Here is a 22,846-nt window from a genome sequence, read left to right on the forward strand (position 1 = left end):
TAAGCGGCTAACTTCATCATAACTCGACGTCGGGGATATCGGATTACTACTCCAACACTCCCTTTTTTATTAGGGCCCTTGGATGCTCCATCAAAATATAATGTGTACGTCCACAATGGGTTTACACAGCCTACCATCACGAACTCCTCTATTCATAACTATGATAGTCAAAATTTAGCATATTTAGAGGATGAACTGATGGCTCCATCCCACCTTCTTCATTAAACTCAACAGGGATACTTGTCAATAGTCGTAAGCAGTGATGGCAGAAGACTTTGATCTCCTAGAAAAAGGTTCCGTCCTCTTGCTCAATCACTTTATATCCTTTGCTCCACCAGATAAGTTTTCCCTTATGGTATCTCTGCTCCAGATATGGGTGCTCTAAATAAGGAATTAACCACCCCATCAACTAGCTTTAAGCTCTTTTACAAGTCTCAAATCAACCCTAGCATGAACCTGCAATGCATTTTCTATGTATTAGCATACTTAAAAATAATAAGGTTTAATCTTATTAAGATTTAACTTATTTTTTAAACTCTACTCCCTGCAGATCAGCTAATAGAGCCATAGACCTATTTTTCCCTATCCTAACAATCTTGTAGGGCCCAGCCCATCTAGGTTTCAGCTTCCCTGGAAATAGCTCCCTATGCGCATGGTAGTATAGAACTAATTGCCCTTTTTTAAAGGTATACTTCTTTGCTTTAAGGTCATGCAACTACTTCATCCGACGTTTAGCTACCTCCTCATGTAATAAGCTCTGCAATTTCAGTTCATCTAGATGGGCTATAGTGAAAAACGTTCAAAGAGGGAATCCTCATCTCTCAAAGAGTGGTTAATTGCAAACTGTATGGTTGGCAACTCGATTTCGAGGGGTAACACACACTCTTCCCCATAAACTAATTTAAATGGATGAAAGGAACCTCGTCAAGCATCACACATTGGCGATAGACATCATCAATACCCTGCCGATATAGTATTCATGAGATTAAAAAAAACTTCAAAGCTGTTTTCTGATTTTCCTCTTTTCAGATTTTGATAGACTAGCTCCAGTCTCTCCTGTCAATAGATAATGCGTGATAGCAGCATACCAAGATGGGATAGAAGCTGTATCAATTTTAAACATTTCTTCAATATCACTTCCTTCAGCCATTTTCGGCTCCCCGAAATCCACAAGGCATTCCACAATATCCTGCAACCTCGGTGGCTTACTCTTAATCTCATAATCAAACTCTTGCAAAGTGATTAACCACTTTGCCAAACGATCAGGCGGCTGTAGCTTGTTCATAAGCAATCTAAGCCCTTCGGCCTTCGTATAGAATACTACCTTCTCATAGAGGATGTAGTGCCTAAATTTTTTAGTCGCAAAGACCATCGCAAGGCAGAACTTCTCCATGTAGGTGTAGTTAATTTCTAAAATGCCCAATTTCCAACTAGCAAAAGCTATCGGATGATACCACTTTTCCTACCAGATTTGGGCTAAACAGTAGTTAATACTATGCATGGTGGTTGCTGAAAATATGTAAAATACTTTGCCTCTTTTAGGTGCTTTTAAAACTGGTGCTTTTACTAGCTCGTGTTTCACATCCTCAAAAGCTACCTTACAAGGTTGCTCCATTCAAATAGATAGCTAAAGGATAATAAATTTGTTAATGGTAACGTCCTTTCCGCCAAGGCATTTATAAACCTCCGATAATATCCTATCGATGACAGAAAGCTATGAACCTCTTTTGGAGTACGTGGTGGTCTCCTAGCGACTATAACCTTGATCTTCTCAGGGTTAGTTTGCGATCCCTACTGAACTAACCACATGGCCTAGCAATAGCCCATAAGGCACTCCAAAGACACACTTCCGTGGATTAAGAGTGATACAAAATTGTCTGCGGCGCTCAAAATACTTTCTCAAAATAATCAGCATCCTTTCCCTTACAGTGGCTACCCCCAGGTCATCAATCAATACTTTCAACTCGTCTAGGGAGATGTCACCATAGGTCCTATCTGTTGTTCATTGCCATGATCTAGGTGCATTGCACAAACCAAAGGCTGTCACACGGTACGCAAAAGTACCAAAGATAGTAATAAAAGTTGTTTTCAACTTGTCCTCTTCTGCAATTGCCATCTGATTGTAACATGCAAAGAAATCCATAAACGAATATATTTCCTTACCTACTAATTGGTCCAAAATTTGGTCAACGAATGGCAATGGGTAGTAATCCTTAACCGTCTACTTATTCAGCTCTCTAAAATCTACACATAGTCGAATTTGGTTATTTTTCTTATTCCCGATAACAATTGGTGAACACCATTCGATGTGCTGTATAGGGAAGATTAGCCCAGCTTTCCGTAACTTCTATAACTCCTCAAACAGCCTGTCCCTCAATTCAAAAGGCATACGCCTTACCTTCTAATGCACAGGATGACTGCCTTCTTTTACAGGAATAGTATGAACAGCCAAGCTGGGAGGAATGCCTCTCAGCTCATCATAACTCGAAGCAAAGATATCGCGGAATTCTTGAATCAAGGAGGCATAATCCTCCCTTTCTACTGAACTGAGCATGGAACCTAATTTAATTGGCCGCAAATCATTCGATGTACCAAGGTCTAACTCAATCACATCCGCATCTCTTATCCTATCTTGCAGCTCTATCAGCTCATTTTGAGTTATCTGATAAATATCCTCTGTAGTGGACCCCTCTTTAGATTCATCATTGGATGATGTCTCACTACTAGATGGATCATCTACTGTTTCTAATTTAGTAGAGGATAAAGGAGCTCTCTCACTCTGAGGAGACTCAGGTAAGCATCGACTATTACTCGATTAGCACCTCTTCCTAGAACCACTCGACCGACGAGTATATCAACTTGACAGTCTGTTCGTAAGATCCAAGGCCTACCTAGAAAGACTCGATAGCTAGGACGTCCTGCAAATCTTATCACCCTAAAGTCCAAGAAGCATTCTACACTTGCAACTGTAACATGAACTTTAGTAATGCAACCTTCTGGTTGCCTTAGACTATCCTCAGCCATTCTAAGAAGGGTGGAGTTATCTTTTTGGATACCTAGACCCAACCTCTCCATCAACTCTGAACTCATGATATTGACGGAGGATCCAATGTCTACGATAGCATGCTCCACTAATATTCCATCCACATATGCTGGAACCCTAGGACAATTCTTTTCATCATGATCAAACCAATCTTCCCCTACTCGTGCTATGCCCAAAGGTTCTACAATATACCCAATACGCAGGATCTTTTTGAATTCCTTGCGTACTCTTGGAGATAATTTAATCAACTGTAAGAGGTTTACATCTGGTTTGACTTCGCAAAGAGAACTTGCTAAATCAAAATCATGATAGGTAGCCAAATCTCTCTTTTCTTGCCAAACAATCCTTTCTTTTGGTCTCGAGACTGGCTTTGGTGCTTCTTTTTTAGCTCTTGCCTTTTTTCTTGGCACTTCCTCATCCTTCTTAGGATCGAATTTTTTGTCAACAGGCCTTAGAGGTCCACCTTCCACACCAGGATTCTGGACTTGCGTCCCCTTATCCCTTGCTTAGGGTTTCCCTCAACCGGTTTTGCATTATCTTTATCACCCTCTTTAGCCTTTTGGCCTCTTGTCACGGCTCTTAGGTTAGAGGTTTCGGCGTCATTAACGCGTACAGTCTCAATAAGGCTGACTCCATTGCCTTGTGGCAACTCTTTTATAGTGGTCTTTCCCCTTTGCAATATTTGTCTTGGTCCATCATTTTGCGCTCTATGATTAACTGGACCTGGCTGTTTACTCCCTTGTTGGAGGGAACTAATCTTACTCCAACAGGTAGCGGCTAAATGGCCTGACTACCCACAAATATCACATTTAACATTTGGACAGTTTCTAGGAAAATGTTGTCTGCCACACCACTTACAATTGAATCTTGAGGGACCACCCTCTTCAGGGCGTCGACTCCCTATCAGATTCTGCTGCTTCTTCAAGAAATTGACGTCAATAGTTATTTGCCGATATTGTTCAGAAATCATATCAGTATAGTGCTTCATCATATCCTTAACTTCGCCAAGGACATTAGATGCACTCAACTCATAGCCTTGATCGTCTATCCATCATTCCATTGGCCTAAAATTTTGATTGGGCATTGGTTTTTGACTCACAGGAACAACATTAGGGTTTGAAACTTGGCCTCCAATATTTGGTGGAGCCAACTGACTAGCCATAGGCATAGTCACATTGGGAGGAGTTGGCAATAAAGGTACATTTTGAACCATGCTTTCTCTCCCATTAGGGTTATTCGTAGGCATCCCTTGACTTCCATTCATCAATGGTAGATTGCCTCCAAGTTCTAAACCCGCATTAAGATTTATTCAAGAGGAGTAGGCCGTTTGTAATCATGACTCTACTCCTTCTGCCCAGGTGATGGCGATGTTTATATCAGCCAAAGCCACACTGCTCAATTGCACCTAAGTATTGAAATCCAATCCATGCAATAAGTACTGCAATTGGGTAGCCGGCAGAATGGGGATGTAAGTTTGTAACTTACAAAACACTTCCTTAAGATTCTTGGCATAGGCTTTCACATTCTCATGGGGATCTTGGCGTGTTACATTCAAAACACGCAACCAGTATTGGCCACCTCTTTCAGGGGCATACTCTCCTCGAAAAGCTGCATAAAATTGATCAATTGTGGTTATGGTTCCAGTCTCTATGCTATGATACCACACCCCAGCCCTTCCTTTTAATGTCATGTTAAAGAACATCATAAGATGTCCCCCATCTTGGATGCGGTAATTAAACATTAGTCTTTGGAATTCACAAATGTGAAACTGCGCATCTTCTTCAACTAACCCATTAAAAATGGGCAAAGGAACTCCTAAAGCTGGCAAATCCAGCGTCCCTGCGGGAATTGCAATGGGTTGTGCCATAGGACAATTGGATTGACAATAGGAGTTTGAACTAATGGAATCACGCCCCCACTTGAAGTGGGTTGACTTGGTGGAAGAGAGGAAGAACTTGCGCTTCCTCTTGTAATTAAAAAACTATGTGCAACAGTTGGGCTACTAAGACCACTGCCTTTTATGCATTTTCGGCTACTCCTTTGAGGAGAATAACGACTTACAATCTCCAACCGCCATCTAGCCCTCTTAGCACGTTCTGCTTTTTGTATTTTGGCTTTACGGTCCTTGTCAGAGGACATAAACCAACTTTCTTTTGGTCCCTAAAAACCCTAGATTCGAGAACCACCACTTATTGGCAGCTCCCAGCAAACGCACCACTCATGGAACCTGAAATGGGCCGAAACTGGCTATGGCCCTAGCCGGACCTCATGCTCATAACAGACAAACACACCCTCACGGCCTCACGGACCAAGAGCGTCTATCTACTGCTAAAGGACAAACCGCCCTAAAGCCTAATTCATGCATTTATAGTTTTGTAGTTTTGTAGTCCAATATTTCCCTTTCTATAAACTCCACAGAGAGAGAACCCATACACATTGGCAATAAATACCACGATCACATACATGGAGGCAACCTCTCATCAGTAGAAACACCGCGACCCCACTAAAGCTCTCCTACATCGCAGGGAGATTGGCCCCTTGATGCACTCCTCAACATATAAAACATTCGAACACACTCAACTCTTCATTTCGAATCCAGGAGATGTACCATGTGTCCTTACTTAACAGTCCCTTAGGAAATCGACCCTCTATCCTACGGCAAGGGATAACCTTACACTCTCAATCGTGGGTCAAATTCCTAAGAAAACAAGTGCTCTGCAGTCTAGGAGCTTTTCCATTGATACAATGAACTATGCATAGTGCATAATCTGAACGGTTTAGTGTACAAACAGAAGAAAATCAGCATTGTGCATCGTGTGAAACCAATCTTTTCATCATTTCCATGCTAGCATTTATGTAATGAGAAAAGACACCGAGCCTTATGCTCATGTTGCCTTTTCCTTTGTTTTAAAATAACGTCCTATAAGCATGATGCAACACATTACCCAGATTTTAGTTTATATTTTGACGTTCAACTTCCCCTCTCACCCTGCCATTTAATGTTTTGCATTCGTTGATAGGTGGAAGGGTCATCTAAAACATAGAAACGAGGGTAAACCGAGGCCAACCTCGTGCTTTACTTTCATTATATGCTGCATAAACACACATGTAATCTTTTGGAATTTTCCTTTTACCATTTCCTAATTTTCTCCCATTTAAAATCCATTTTTCACCATTTTTTGGTATTTTCCCCTCTATTTTCTTCAAAAAATTGACTAAAAATTAAGATTGATTGTGGGCTGTAGCCCTAAGGTTCCTTGACAGCAAAATTTTAGGTTTTGTAGGCATTATGTCTCATATTTCCCATTTATTTTGCAAAAACCCCATTTTTACCCCTTAAATGCGTGTTTTTCAGGTTTTATAACATTAACTCCAGCCATATCACTTATGATTTTCTAATTTTCAAATTATAAATTTTTGAAACTCATAGCAAAAAACATCATAATGAGGTCACATTTCTCCACTAGTTGCTTCATAGCCGGCTTCTCTAGGATGGTCTCATTTAGGTTCAGTGTGTGTTTGAAGATGAAATGGATAAAGATGCTTGTCTCGACACTCAGGCCATACCTAGTTTGCTCTTCCTCCGTGAAGGGGAGTTTTCCACCTTTGTCTTGCCCTGCCATTGTGGGTACCTATCATTTACCATAGTCCAATATTAGTATTCCTCATATGGTTTCTCGGTAAGAAGGAAATTGATTTTGCCTCCATGAAGAGAATGAACAAGTTGAATTAAAGACATGAAATTTTTGGACATCAACCTATTCATTCCAAAACATTTTTGACACTTTCTTTCCAACCCTGTTTTACTCTTTCCTGCTTTTAACATTGATTAAGGCTTTTTGTTTCCTTCTTGCCTATGTTTTCTTAATCACCTTACTCTCTCCTCTTGGGAAATGATGAGAATCCTTCCTAGGATTGGACATAGGAGAGGCAAGGGCATTTGAGCACAGTATGGTGCTATCTACTTTGGCATAAGCCAATGGTAGAAATCAAGGTTGTATTCCAAGATATTGACATGGGACCATAGGCTACGCCATACTTGTAGCATGCACCTACTCAATTCATTGATGAATCGCTTATAAGGATACTCTAGAATATACATTTTAAGTAATATCATTTTTTCAGAGTTATATTATCGTGGTTTGCTTGAATCTTTATATTGATTATGCTAACATCGACTTTTGTCTGTGCAGGTGACCTTTTTTTATATTTGGAGAGCACGATGAGCCAAGGAATGAGCGAAAAGGAGCTATAGGAGATATTCACATGTATGTCCTTTCAAGATTGTGGGAGAGAAGGAAGGAGTCTCACTTGTAGCTTTCTCACTTACACAATTGGGAATACACACAAAGGTGGAGGCTGAAAACAGTTTTCCTCTTCTTGGTTGTGTAAGCCAAAAAAGAACACTAGTACAGAGAAATAGAAGAACCCTATATATGGGTCTTAAACCAAACTCAACTAACTAAGGTGGCATACTAACTGAGCCACGAACTAGAGTAGATAAGGATAGCTATCATCTAGCTATTATTCATGGGCAGTGTACCAACCGCATCTGCAGCAAGTCGATGACATAAATGCACAACCGTCACCCTGGCATATCATGAGTGGAGCTCGATATCTTAACACTCCCCATTGAGCTCAATCCCAGTTCCTGCACACCAAGCAAGTCTCTGAACTTGCGCAGCTTCTTTGTGCCCAATGCCTTCATAAATATGTCAGCTACCTGATCCTCTGTACTGACATAAACTACATCAATAAGACCTAGTAAAACCCTCTCCCGCACATAGTGATAATGCACCTCAATGTGATTTGTTCTAGCATGATAGACTGGGTTATTTGCCAAGTGTATACTACTCATGTTGTCACAATAAATGACAACTGGCCCATCTGTAGGCTAATGCATATCATAAAGTAGCTTATGCAACCAAGCTACCTCACATGCAGCCATTGCTACACCCTTGTACTCAGTCTTTGTGCTCGACAAGGCAACTGTAGGCTGTTTCTTGCTGCTCCAAGTGACTACAGCACTCCCAAAAGAGAACACATGTCCACTGGTAGATCCTCTATCAGAAATACTACCAGCCCAATCAGCATCAGTGTATCCATGCAACTGTATTTGAACCCCAGTCTCATAAAATAGTCCATACTACAATGTGGACTTCACATACTTGAGTATGCGTCTAGCCGCATCCAAATGCGGTTTCCTTGGAGCCTGCATAAACTGACTTACCAATCCAACAACATAGCTCAAATCTAGCCTGATAATAGTCATATAAATCAAACTTCCTACTATGTGTCTGTACATAGTAGGGTCTTCCAAAAGCTCACCTGCATCTGTGCTCAGCTTCACATTCTGCTCCAAAGGAACTGAAATAGGCTTACAGCTTGTCATTCCATATTTGGACAGCATGTCCAATCCATACTACCTCTGCAAGATCCGTATCCCACCTAGTGATCTAATCACCTCAATGCCCAAGAAATAACGCAACTCTCCCAAATCCTTCATCTCAAACTTCTGCTTCAATAGCATTTTCACATGAAGGATATCTTCATCACTATCACCTGTGATAATCAAATCATCAACATAAATGACAAGCAGCATAATACCTTTCTCTGTTTTTCTCACATAAAGTGAGAAATTTGCCCTGGAAATCTGAAAGCCAATAGTGAAAAGATATTGTCCTATCTTGTCAGACCATGCTCTAGGTGCTTGCTTGAAGCCATACAAGGCTTTCTTCAACCTGCAAACAAACTCAAGATGAACACCATGCACATAACCTGGTGGCTACTCCATATAGACCTCTTCTTGCAAATCACCATGCAAGAAGGCGTTCTTTACATCCATCTGATGTAAAGACCATCCCTTTGATGTAGCCATAGTAATGACTGCTCTTACAGTTTCCATCCTTGCAACCAAACTGAATGTTTCTTCATAATCAATGCCATATGTTTGTGCATACCCCTTGACTACTAATCTTGCCTTGTATTTGTTCACAGAACCATCTGCATTGTGCTTCACCTTATAAACCCACTTACAACCAATTGCATTCTTATCTTTAGGCAAAGGTACCAATTCCCATGTAGCGTCTGCTTCTAAGGCATCCATTTCTTCATCCATGGCTTTCTTCCATTTTTTTTTCCCATGGCTTGCTCAAAAGAAGTGGGTTCTGGTTCTTGTATCACTTTGACTATATAGGCATAGTAAATGGCTATAAATCCATCATATTTCAGCCTATCCACAGGATACCTAGCTCTGGTAGATCTGCGCATAGTAGGCTCACTTCCAGGTGCTCTCAAAACATCCCTGGTCTTCCTTACTCCAGGTGTAACAACAGAAGGAATATCCAACTCATCATCAATGCTCTGTTCTGAGCCACTGGATTCACCATCCACATAAGAGTGACCTGCATTCACATCAAACATGGGTTGATCTACCTTCTCTTTTCCTTTTCGTAATACCTGCATATCACTATCTACATTGCTTTGAGAAGATTCTCCTAATCTCAATCTACCTGTCCATGGTGAAGAATGTGAACCATTGCTAGAGGACACTCCAGGTCCACTAATATCTTGTGACTACTGCTGTGAATTCTGTGCAGCATTACCATTTTGTGCTTCTACATTATCAATCACATTTACTAGTTTATACCAGCTACTCATCTCATAAAAAATAACATCTCTGCTCACTGTAAACTTATGAGTAGAAGGGTTATAGCATCTATACCCTTTCTGCTGTAGAGAGTAACCAATAAAGACGCACTTCTCTGCTTTTGGATCCAACTTGGATCTCAACTCATCTAGCATATGAACATAGGCAATGCAACAAACAAATTTTAAATGAGAAATATCTAGTTTCCTACCAATATACCTCTCCTCTGGAGTCATTCCATGTATTGCTGCAATGAGAGTCCTGTTCATTATGTAGACTGCTGTAGCAACTGCCTCAGCCCAGTAGAAATGAGGCAGGTCTTTTTCATTGAGCATGGCACGAGATACCTCTCCAATATGCATGTTTTTTCTTTCCACAATTCCATTTTGCTGTGGGGTATCACTACATGAATATTACTGCTTTATGCCATGCTCTTGCAAGAACCTTGCAAACTCATTTGAGAGGTACTCTCCTCCTCCATCTGACCTTAGGCATTTTATTTGTAGGCCTATTTATTTTTCAACCATAGCTTTAAGAGTTTTTGAAATGCCCAAAAACTTCACTTTTCTTTTTCATAAAATACACCCAAACTTTTATGCTATAGTCATCAATAAAAGTGACAAAACAATGACAGCCTCCAATAGATGCAGCTTTAGTAGTCCACACATCAGAGTGGATTAATTCCAATGGCTTCTTACTCTCTTGAACATGTCTAGGAAATGGTTTCCTTGCTTGTTTTCCAAATTGACAGGCTTCACATACCTTGTGCATTTCTGCAACCTTGAATTTAGGCAATCTTGCAACAATATTTTGGCTTGCATTGATTTAAGTCGCTATACATTACCATGACCAATGCGTTTATGCCAGATATCAATATTTGCAACTACACCAGTCCCATGTGCAAACATTGTTGCACTCAATTCAGGCATGTCTGCATCCAACGTAAACATTCTGCCCTTCTTCTTTTCTTTTGCTATCAAGTGACCTTTATTTTTCATATCCTCAACAAAGCATCCATGAGGATTAAATGTGACCTGCAAGCCTTGCTCAACCATTTGACCAACAGAAACCAAGTTCTTGGTGATATTCAGGACATGAAATACATCCGACAGGTATATCTTTTTCCCATCCTGCATAGACAAATGAATTTTTCCAATCTGCACAATAGGATGTGCAGTATCATCACCAGTCTCCACAAATCCTGGTTTTTTCATTTTCCTTTCATCCTGCATCCATTCTGCATGACCTGTCATGTGGTTTAATGCACCTGAGTCAACATACCACACAGCTTCTTTTGAAGTTCCTCCTGAAGAAGATGCACCACCATTTCTTTGCTCCTCAGAAATTAGAAGAGCAATCAACTCCTCAAAATCAAAAAATCTTTCACGAATGGAAATGGATGTTCGGAACTGTGCATAATCCTTTCCTAGACCATTCAAGGTCATAAAAACTAAATCATCATCTTCCACTGGCAACCCAATGGAAGCAAGTGCATCTGCAATCTTCTTCACCTTCATATGGTAGTCATTGATGCTCATACTTTCTCTTTGCACATTGTGCAACTCTTGCTTGAGCTACATTTTCCTTGCTTGTGTATTTGTGCTTTACATTTTTGACAAAGTATCCCATGCCTCCTTTGGCGTACTTGCATCCTGAATATGCACAAGCATAGAGTCTGAAATACTGATAGAAAAATAGTACATAACTTTTTTGGCTCTCTCATGCCATCCTTTAAATGCCTGCATTTGCTGTTGATTGGGAACATCAGGAAGAAGTGGTTCTTCTTCATTTCCTGCAACAAATTCCCAATATCCTTTTCCCATAAGGAAATTCGTCATTCTAAACTTCCATGCTTGGAAGTTGTTCTTGTCAAGCTTTTCAGTGACAATCTGTGAAAGAGAATCAAACGCCATTACAGAACACTACAAAAAATTCTGTCACTGCAAAAACCACAGCTTCACCCTCACAAGGGCAAATCTGCAAAACTAACGAAAGTGGTATTTGACCACACAGTCACTTCCTAGTGACGATTTTGCATCAACAGGCAACAAGGATGATTCTGTAACTCCCATTGTCTCTGCGCACAGGAATACGATGTAGTTTCTACGGTAACTTTTCACCAAACTGTAGAATAGTGGTCGCACAGCAAAAAACAGGGCCTTTTCCTGAGTGCGTACGGAAAACTTCCACCTCCAAAACAGGCCCCAAAATGGCCTCGAATAAAAAAAAACAGGGAAACATTGCCCTTTTGCTACACTGCAAAGGGCATCTCAATCCGAGACAATGCACTCTTGCACTTTCCGGTTGTGCTACCTGCAGAGACTTGCCCCCAAACTCGAAAAATGAAAGAAACACTAGTCCTCTTACCAGAACACCACGGGCTTGGTTTTCTTTCTTGAGCTCCTTACCACAAACCAGGCTCTGATACCATGTCAAGATTGTGGAAGAGAAGGAAGGAGTCTCACTTGTAGCTTTCTCACTTACACAATGGGGGAATACACACAAAGGTGGAGGGCTGAAAACAGTTTTCCTCTTCTTAGTTGTGTAAGCCAAAAAAGAACACTAGTACACAGAAATAGAAGAACCCTATATATGGGTCTCAAACCAAACTCAACTAACTAAGGTGGCATACTAACTGAGCCATGAACTAGAGTAGATAAGGATAGCTATCATCTAGCTATTATTCATGGGCGGTGTACCAACCGCATCTGCAGCTAACAAGTCGGTGACATAAATGCACAACAGTCACCCTCGCATATCACGAGTGGAGCTCGATATCTTAACATGTCCTTCTTCCTTTTTCCTAGTATTTTAACTCCCTTTTGAAGCCAATGGAAGTATCACATTGGTTATTTGAGTAGCAGACAGGAAGCTATTGTTTTATCCACGTTTTTGGTCTACAAGAGATTTATCTTCTCAAGGTGCAGAAATAAATTGTTAGGCTTCACCTCTATGAGTATTCTTATGCGTCTTCTATTTCTTCAAACCCCTTCCCTTCCATCTACTTCTCTACCTAAATCTCCCTTCACCCTACTATTTCTTAGCCTTATGGTAGACTTTCGACCCCAAATGCTTTGACAATGCAAAAGGTTTGCTATAAGAAAATATTTTTAGTTTTAAATAGCATACTCCAAAAGAAAGAGTCCCAAGATAAATGAAACGTGGGCAAGAATAAAACAACCCAAGATAAGCAAAATGTGTGAGAGAAGAAATTAGCCCAACATAGAGAAGACCTATGAGCAACGCTCAAAACATAATTGTTTTACTTTTTGGACAAGAATAGACAATGATATAGCTAATTTTGGCAAAAATATAGAAACACTAGAGTGAGAAATCGTGATGAAGCATATGTTGGAGAAGTGTGCACAAAAAGCTATTATCTTGTTTGTTTTCTTATTTCAATTCTAGTTTACCTGAACTAACATAACTTTTAACACAGAACTCCAAATTGAGCATGGATTTGATAGGAAGAAAGATTGTGAGTCCTAGCACATCACAAAAGTTGGTTTTTTGGAGAAAGTCAATTCTTTAAGAGTTTTCCAAATAGAGAATTTTAGGGTTTCCAAGCAAGGCATATCTATAATTCAACATATGTGCAATCTAAATAATGATCAATGATGGAGTGAACCTATTTTATGCTTAAAAATCATAATATAATCTCGAGGAAGCTACTATATATATATCCTCTACATCACGTGCATTCAAGGATTATTTTTAAACATCCTTATCTATGAAGTTTTTCTTAATAAAACATAATCCTTTTCTATTCAAAATGTAAATAACCCCTTTATATTATACCCTTACATATGTAAAAAATGTATAAAAATAGTATTTTAAAAATACCTTATGAACCCATGTGATGCACACATATATTCACGAGTAGCTTACTCGAGAATATAATATACTCTTAACATGCACAATACATAAAAATTAAGCATAAAAGAACATGAATCAAGAATATAAGAGATACTGTGTAGGTACACTTCCTAATTGTCTTCTTTAAGGAATTGGTCGTAGTTGATCATGATAGCTCTAATACCATGTTGAAATGTAAAGATAGAAGATATGTAGAGACATGATAGAGAGAGAGAGAAGAGACACACTGTATACACTCTCGAAGTCTATATTATATTGATCACAATCTAGATATATAGTTGATACCTACTCTAGATAGGGTGAGCTATATATAGCTCCAACAATTCTAAGTGTATGTATTCTTTATTATTGATGGTAGAAGCAACAAGTTGTAGTGGCACCAAATGCTTTTGGGTAGGTTGATTACGAGGTGGCTATAACTATTGTACTTCTACCATTTGTGACTAAAATTGTAGTTTACAATCCTTGAACCTAGCCTAACACAAATCTTCTTTAAATACTTTTTGAAGCTTGCTCTTCACTTTCTCTTGTAAGATCAAGAGAAGCCCCAAGAAAGACTCTCTCCTTGTGTAGAGATTCAAGGGACCTCTCACTTGCTCTTCACTTTCTCTTGTAGGATCAAGAGAAGCCCCAATAAAAACTCTCTCCTTATGTAGAGACTCAAGGGCCCTTTCTCCTTCGAGTAGGCTAGTCTACCATTATTTCCAAGTCCTCGAAAACTTTGATTAATTAATTTCATAGACTTCTAGTGGTTGGATGGACCAATGTTGCAAGCTTGCACTAAATTTCCTCAAGGTTTCTTTAACTTCCATACTTTCTTATACAAAGCCCTCCTTTTTATCATCCCATGCTACCTCTTGTGCAAGATTTTGTCATCATAAACAAATATTTGGTTCTACCTATAAAAGAAGGGAAAGGGCCTTCAACTTAGTCACTTCTTTATTCCTTTCTATGGTTATAAAATTTATCTCTACTTTATCCAAAAACTTGGTAGCATTGTCTCACTTCGTACCATATAAATTTGGAAAAGCCATATGGCAAGTAATGCTCTATCCAAAAACTTGGTAGCATTGTCTCACTTCATACCATATAAATTTGGAAAAGCCATATGGCAAGAAATGCTCTTAAAGGAGGATGAAGATGTGTATATCAAAGGAGATATGATAGAAGACAATAGCTAAGATAAATGTGCTTACAAATTCATTAATGACTGCTAAACTTTGGGATCCAAATAAGGTTTTTTAGGATACTTTACATCTAAATTTAGGAAAAACATGTGTGTGGATGACTTGATGTGTGAATGGTGGATCAAGAGATGTACCTCTCATTCAAGCTCTAATTATATAGGAGAATGATATGTAAACATCAAAATACCTCACATAATTGATTAATGATATAATTATAGGGTGTCATAATATTAAGTTCTCTCTTAATCTTTGAGGCCCAACTTCGCTTCATCAACTAGCTTCTATGGGCAATAAGTGTGATCAAATTAGGGTCATTGACCTTGCCTTCACTCTTGGAGAAAGTGATATTCACAATTTGATCAATGAACTTAGCACACTTCATTTTTGGGACATTCTCTAGGATGATTCAATGGTGGTTTATCCATGAAATAGACTTGAGTGAATTGCCTAACCAAAATGAACCAATTGATAGCCTTTACTTTCCTTTCTAGTTTGGACCTCCCAACACCACTTAGTACTATAGCAAGTTGATTGGAAGGTAATATTGGATTGGCAATAGTATTTCTTGAAGCCTAATGATAGCTTTTGCTATGCACAGAGGCCTCCTTAGGCAACAACTTTTGATGCCAGGAGGCATATTCCACGGTGGATTCCGTTCCACAGTGGATTCCGTGAGGTTTTACGGTGGATTCCGTAAACTTAGATGACCGGGGCTCATACACAAAGAGGATTCTTTGTGCGAGAAGTTGATGGGGACGCATGTCCTTTTCGGGCGTTTCATTAATTTAGTGTGTACGTGGGTGATTCCATAGCGGGTGATTCCGCAAAATGCATATTAAATTAATAAACGTTTATGAGTTAAGAGTGCGCACTCGTAATAAATTAAGGTTAGGATTTATTTCTAACCAGTTGATTTATTTATGTAGCTGAAGACTGCTAGGTTTTCACTTTTGTCGGTTTAATTGTATTATTTTACTAACGATTGTGAATGCTTCAGTTGATGTGTAGAGATAGCAGCAGTGGCGGAGGAAAGCATTGAAGTCTAGCGAGTATTCGACCTTTGGACTATATTTTGATAGGCGCCACGCCTATATTTTGTTATGTCTATTGAGACATTGATTATTGATTATTATTTTGTATGCGCCTATGCGCCCGGATATGTTATTTCTATTTGGACATTGAGATTGGGCGTGCCAGAATCTATGGGCACCGTCCATTAGCTTTATTTTCCTATTTTTGTAGAAAGCAAACTCAAAAGCTAAAAGCTTGTCATATTTTTGTAATTGGGCTATTATTGAGCATGAAGATTGGAAATATACATAAAATACATGCTTTGTGAAGCGCTCACACAAGGTATGGGGGAGATTGAACCCAATTTGTCTCTTGCCTCTTGTCGTGCATGCTTTTACATTGTTTTTTTTTGCAAAAAGGTAGAGTTCATTGTTCTTGGGGACCTTCAGGGATTCACTACGTGAGCTATCTGCGACCGATCTGCGCACCAGCTTTGGGGCACAAGGTGCCTGAAAAAATTGACATTAGAGAAATTTTTAGTGGGGACACCAAATAAATGAAGGAAAATAAATAATGCAATCACATTCCTCTCTAGTTCTGTGCTATCTCCTCTTCCCATTCATGAAAATGAGGAATACCTTTGCTTTCTGGCTAGTTAAAGGAAATATTTCATGTGGATACCAAACATAAGATCCAACAAAACCTCCTCAAACTCTATCCTTAACTAGAATCATTAATGCATGCTAGGAGGGGTGAATGCATAGCATAGCTACTCATTGTACATTGCAATCATATAATGATCTAAGGAAATAATCACTTCTAAATACGGAGAGCTAATTAATCATTCATTGAGCTTTTACATTACAGACTCAAATCAACCACACACTCATCTCTGGAAAATTGTATAATCACAACTTAGAGTGATAAAAATCCAATATTCTGTACTCTAATGCATGGAAATATTAATTTGATGAAAATTCACTACAAGATACAGGTCGCATACTGATGTTCAAAGTGAAGAAAATGTTCATAAAAACATTTGCCCCCATTGTCGCAAAAAACATCGGTATTAGCAATGCCATAGAATACTCACTATAATCGTCGCTATTTGCATCCCTATTATCATCACAAATGCGATGCTAATTGTGACGCAAATAGCGATGCATATAGCGACGATTTGCAACACAGTAAATTTGCGATGCTAATAGCGATGATTACAAATAGCACTATGTGATTTATTTAGACCATACAAAAGAGTTACAGTAAAGTGTACAATGCTCATCAAAATGACAATAAAGTCTACTTAAATCCATAAGCTTGATACATAAAATAAATGCAAGATCACATAATGAAAGTGATAGTAAAATCATTGCAAGATACAAAGGATGATAATAACATAGTGTATAGAAAATGTCTACATAAATCACATGACCAAAACAGAAGAGGATGTGTGCTCCATGGATCCAAGGGTGAGCTATATATAGATCCTCGCCATCCAAAAGCTCACCGCGATGGAAAGGAGCATCGAACGAACTCTGCAAAAAAAAAAACTACACATCAATCCAATATACAATAATGTATTTTAATTAAAATTAGTAACTACGGACAAGAAAGATGAGTGACTTAATGGGCCGTTGTGTCCATACAATTACTCGATCAATGTAGTGAGACTGTGTCTCTCTAGATATCGAGTCTCTAGCCCGGTGGGATCGTGATTTGTAATGGAATGCTACAAAGAAAACAAAATACAACTGTTAGAAACATGATTGTCAGTACAAGAAATATTGCAAAAAATAAGTAACCAGAACAAAAGAAAAACTGACAAAGGCCTCCAGATAAGTCCTATGGCCGCCACCCCCAAGATGATAGACCACTCCGGCCTCCAGCTGTGCCCTCGCCGCCTCGCACTGCTGTCTCCAATGTCTTGGAGAATCTGTAGCCTCCTCTTTGAGTCGGTGCAAGTCATCTGCATCTAGTCACTCGAGCTTTGAGGCCCCACTCTTAAGTGCCTTACGTGCGTTCGATCGTCTATGTGACATGTATATACACATGCACTTCATCATCCAGCATGTGGAAAACCTATGTAGTACTGCAGCGAGTACAAGAAACTCCTTACGCAAGGATGCTACTATATAGTCCTTTCTCCCCTTCAGTATGTTCTTTGAATGATCCAAGACGAGCCAAAAAGCTTGTTGGCACAACTCTCTCATACGAGCCATCACCCTCCTCCCCTCATCATTCATGATGACTACTCTTGTCCTATCATCTACAAGGTATTCATACCCCTCTAGGGGGTATACCTAAGGTGTGCCCTCTCGCACCTGCAACCATGGTCATGGGCATATCCAGGAGACCCCTATACATCTAGTATACTTACGAGGGTAGAATCTCTTAGAGTAGCACCCATAAGGGTGCCACCTACGGACGACTAAGCAAAAGCTAGAGTGACTGGAGTAGATGTCCCAACAAGTGTGACAAATCCCATAGGTGACACAACTCTAGCAGAACGATGAGACAAAGACACTACGTCGATACCTCCACAACAAGCACTTGAGCCACGCTCTCTCGAACTGCATGAGAGCGAGGAGTAGCACCTGTATCTCGAGTTGACCGTGGGCTTAGTGCTGCCACGTCTCCGTAGCATCCCCTAGAACCACCACATCTCCAGTCAATCTATCATCGTCCTTCAACGAACCATAGCATACTATTGTCTGAATCCAATGTTGGTAGCCACTGTGAAATATGCACTAATGTCTCAAACACCAACCAACCCACGAAGAGCTTTTAAATAGTTTCTACATAGGAAAACTCTTGGAATGTAGGAAATTCTCTAACTTTTCCTAGGTACGTGTATATAGATTCCCTATCTGTAACTAAGAAAATTACTTTCCCCACATCCCATGCTAGGGAATCCTAGGCATGCATGTATGAACTCCTTATATATAACTGGGGAATTTACTCCCCACATCTTAAAGTAGGGATTTGTAGGTCATATAACTAGGGAGTTTGATTCCTCACATCTTAAAGTAGGATTTGTAGGTCATATAACTAGGGAATCATGTTTCCCATACAACATAGTAGGGCGTTTTAGGCCACACAACTAGGGAACTCAACTCCTCACATTTCATACTAGGCAATTACAAATAGCCATATCAAGAACATATATATACTTCGTGTAAAATTACAAATATTTTATGGGAAATGGGTACCAATAAATTAGGCCTAAATTCAGTAGTCACTCAATAATACAACATCACTTCTCATCCTTTTTTAAAGAAAATTACAAAATTCTTTTTTTTATTTCTCCAAAGATTAATTCGTAATGCACTAGCCCTATAAAGGTAACTATGTTGATCAATTATTTCAAGCCTACTTAAGGTTGAGTTAAAGGACACATTGCCCATGTCACCTATAATAATGTGTAATTGAGATTAGAAATACTAAGGATTGTAATGGACAAAGTGTACTTGGAGATCAAAGCCCTAAGTCAAATGGATTGGGTTCTCAAGGCATATATGTTTTACCCCACTTTCTTTGACATGAAGGAGTACCTAAAAATAATTAGCTTTTGTGCTTATTGTAGTAGATGAATTGACATGTATTGTAGTAGAGAAGGTAGCTGCACCATTGTAATGTTGATTACCTTACTTCAAAAATGGTTGTACATCGAAAATGGAGAAAATCTTGCAGTCAATGTCTCGATCACATTTATGGGTTTGAGCTTAACCTTCTTGAGATTCAAAAAGGTTGTTGATGAGGTCACATACTCGAAGCTTGATGTGGTGGAACTCTCTTTTCCAAATAATATCCAAGTAAAACTTGTTAGGATAAATCATGTACTAGTTTTTCTATTCTTGACCCACCCCACCTCTCTAGATGATGTTAGGATAAATCATATAGTAATTTTTCTTTTCTTTCCTAATGTGATCCACCCCACCTCTCAAAATGATATTGAGTAAATTGTGCTTGATCAACACAATTAAAGTAGTGGTTTCAAATCGATGCATATCAATATGACATCCTAGAATTATGATACTATCATTGGAAGTAGGTTGTCTTGATTTGGATCACCTCATTTAGCATACGGCCAAATAGACATAGGCAATGTATGCAAAATAGAGGACTTTCCTAGACGACGGACATGCATTGTTGTTGGTTTGCAATATAAGTAGATTAATAAGAAAATCATGCCTTATTTCATATTTTCCACTGTGGAAATGTTTATTGCAAAAAATCTTGATCAATGATCTTTGTGCTTGCACTCTTAAACTAGGATAGTACAATTTCCTAACATGCAAGTCTTGAGTGCATTTTAGGTGTTCAATATTGACCTTGTTGCAGTTGTAGAAGTCCATTGATAAGGTGGCATTATAGTTTGTGCATGCAAGCCTGAAGCTAGATGACATGGTGGTAATTTGTTTACCAAATGTTATCGAACAAGTTAGGATGAATTTGATGTTGGTTTAGTACCTACTATCCACTAGGTAATATTGGCAAAGCATTAATTGAACCAAAATGAGAATATCCTAAGCTTAGTTTTATTTGTAGCTATAGTGATCATTAGCACTAGTAATTCTTGCCTAGTTAGGAGGCTATGGATCTCATTCTTGAAACTTATGCAATGGAAAAATCTAGTCATCAAAGTGGCATCCAGCCCTCTAGTCCACACAAGCAAATGGTGGGTGAGAATCGAATCTACAAGTCCTCCTTTTTCTTTTCCACTCACATGCAAATTTTCCCTACTTCCTTTATTTTTTCCTTGTAAAATTTTTTAACCTACCATGCTAGATCTAGAGTTTTATTTTAGATATAATATTCAATGTAATAGATGCATTTGGCTATGGTGCTTACATGAGGGAAAGAGATCTTTGGATATAAGAAATATGTGACCTATGTCTATTTGGCCCTTGCACGATGCGGGCAAGACCTCACCTCCCACAATGCCAATCCTCTCGGGCACCCTAACCAAGATCCTCATCCCTGTCTATTGGGCCCTTATGCACGTAGGCAAGACCTTGCTTCCCACAAAGCCAATCCTCTCAGGCACACTCACCAAGATCTTCATCCCTGTGGTTGCAATCATCTCCTCTGCCCTACTCTAGCATAGCCATAGCCTATGCCCTACTCCATTGGAGCAAGGCCACATTCATAGCCTACGCCCTACTCTAGCTATGGGCCCTACTCCAATGGTACATCATCTATGCGCGAGCACAGGGATGCAGCTATTGCATGTGCCCTACTACAGTGGTACATCCTCTTGTGCATCTTCATCTGCCTTTCCAAGTTCAATGACAATGGCATCGAGAGCTCCCATCAAAGAAGGCCTTGAGGGCACCATCGTGGTGGCCAAGCGCGTTGACATTCAAGAAGCCATCTATGTTAGTGTTAACCCATTTCTTCTCCACTGACTACAAGTATCTCGAAACATTTTTGGAGATCCTCATCCCCATGTGGCTGCGGTCTTTGCAAAATGCAAAGGTACATAGCCAATGGCAAGTCTACCAACACCAAAATTGAATTAATAAAGGATTTAACATACAACAGGTCACACAAGATTTTGATTTTTTTGGTGGAGCTTGTAGAGAATCATTTGGACAAGGCAGGTTGAAAGATCTTTTTGGACTAGGTCTGTGTGGGTGCTGAAATAAGCTCGAGTGCACAAATGTATAGTAGGAACATGCACCTTGAGGTTATGATATGCAAGGGTTCTGCACGCTTTCGATTATGGTATGCATTTGTAGTCATGGAATTGTTTTGCATTTGTTTTTATGATACCTTTTTATCATGTGAATTGATGTTGAAAAAAAGAGGAGTTTGTTTATTGTAGTTTGCAGAAATTTCTTTTGCTCTTAAAGTAATAGTTTTTGAGATCCACATGAGATCAAGATAAGAAGCCCAAATATTTACAATTGGTTTCCTTCTTGTCCAGAAATCGGCTATGGGGAAGGTAGAAATGTGTATGTATTTCTTAATTAGGCCAGACACAAGTGCATACAAAATTGTAAGAGCTTACTCCAAGTTGAAATTTTTAGACTTTGTGGGAAATTTAAGGGGTTTGTTCAACAAACTTTTGGTATGGAATGAGTATATACACATGAAATCTCTTTTGGTTTGAACTATTCTATTTTCAATGTAAGAAAGTTTTTTTCCTTGTGGGTTTATCTCATCAATCCTTTTTTGAATAGGTGTTGAGGTGTGACAAAGACCTCATCTACCATTGATAGTTGAGGTGGTAGTGGAGCATTTGCAAGGGTAGCTTGTGAAGCCTTGCAAGAAAAGACCTTTCAAGAAAGTATACCTAGATTATAAGAGGTCAATGATTGGGATATACTAAGGAGTACTAGTAACAATGTATCAATGGACTGTTTGTGTTTTGTACTCCCCTTACTTATATACCATTTTATGTTGCATTTGTTGGGAATTTGAAGAAATTTTCCCAGCAGGGACTACAAAGAGAGCTTAATCTCATTATACATGTTATGGTAGACTTTGATTGGAAGTCCTATTGTCGGATTTTCATTTAAACAAGATTTGACCTACCACATTTTCTTGTAGCCTTTCCAAATTCAAATGAGCCTTGAAGGGTAACATACTCACAAATAAGGGGAGGAATGTATATCAACATATGCTAAATAGGTATGTGCCCATATTTATTTGTATCAAAGATGTCTCTAGAGCCAATTGTTAGTTTTCTCTATCTTGCTTTTGACTTCCTTATTCTTATGGACATCTTTAGCCTAGATGAAAACTAGATAAGGTCCTATTGGTTACAACAAAAATATTTTATGTGTGCAGTGCTTTTAGTAATGACTAGTTTCTAGTGCATCATGCATTGTACTCCGCATCACCTATTATTTGCATGATCTAAAGTCATTAGTGCATGGATAAACTGTTAAAGTTTGTGCTTTATGTGAGATGCATGCAATTATTTTCTTGGTCTAGACCTCTTTTTTTGCTTCTTTCTTCTTTCTCTCCTTTTTTCTTTCATGTTGACCTTGAGAAGCAATTCTCCCTAAACACTAAATCCATGCATGTTCACCAACCATATCAAATACCTCTTGTGTTCTAGCTCCATGTTTG

Source organism: Lygodium microphyllum, chromosome 17 (genome assembly GCF_053477565.2).
Source record: "Lygodium microphyllum isolate KBCC chromosome 17, Lygodium_microphyllum_v1.1.10, whole genome shotgun sequence".
Classification (NCBI taxonomy): Eukaryota; Viridiplantae; Streptophyta; class Polypodiopsida; order Schizaeales; family Lygodiaceae; genus Lygodium; species Lygodium microphyllum.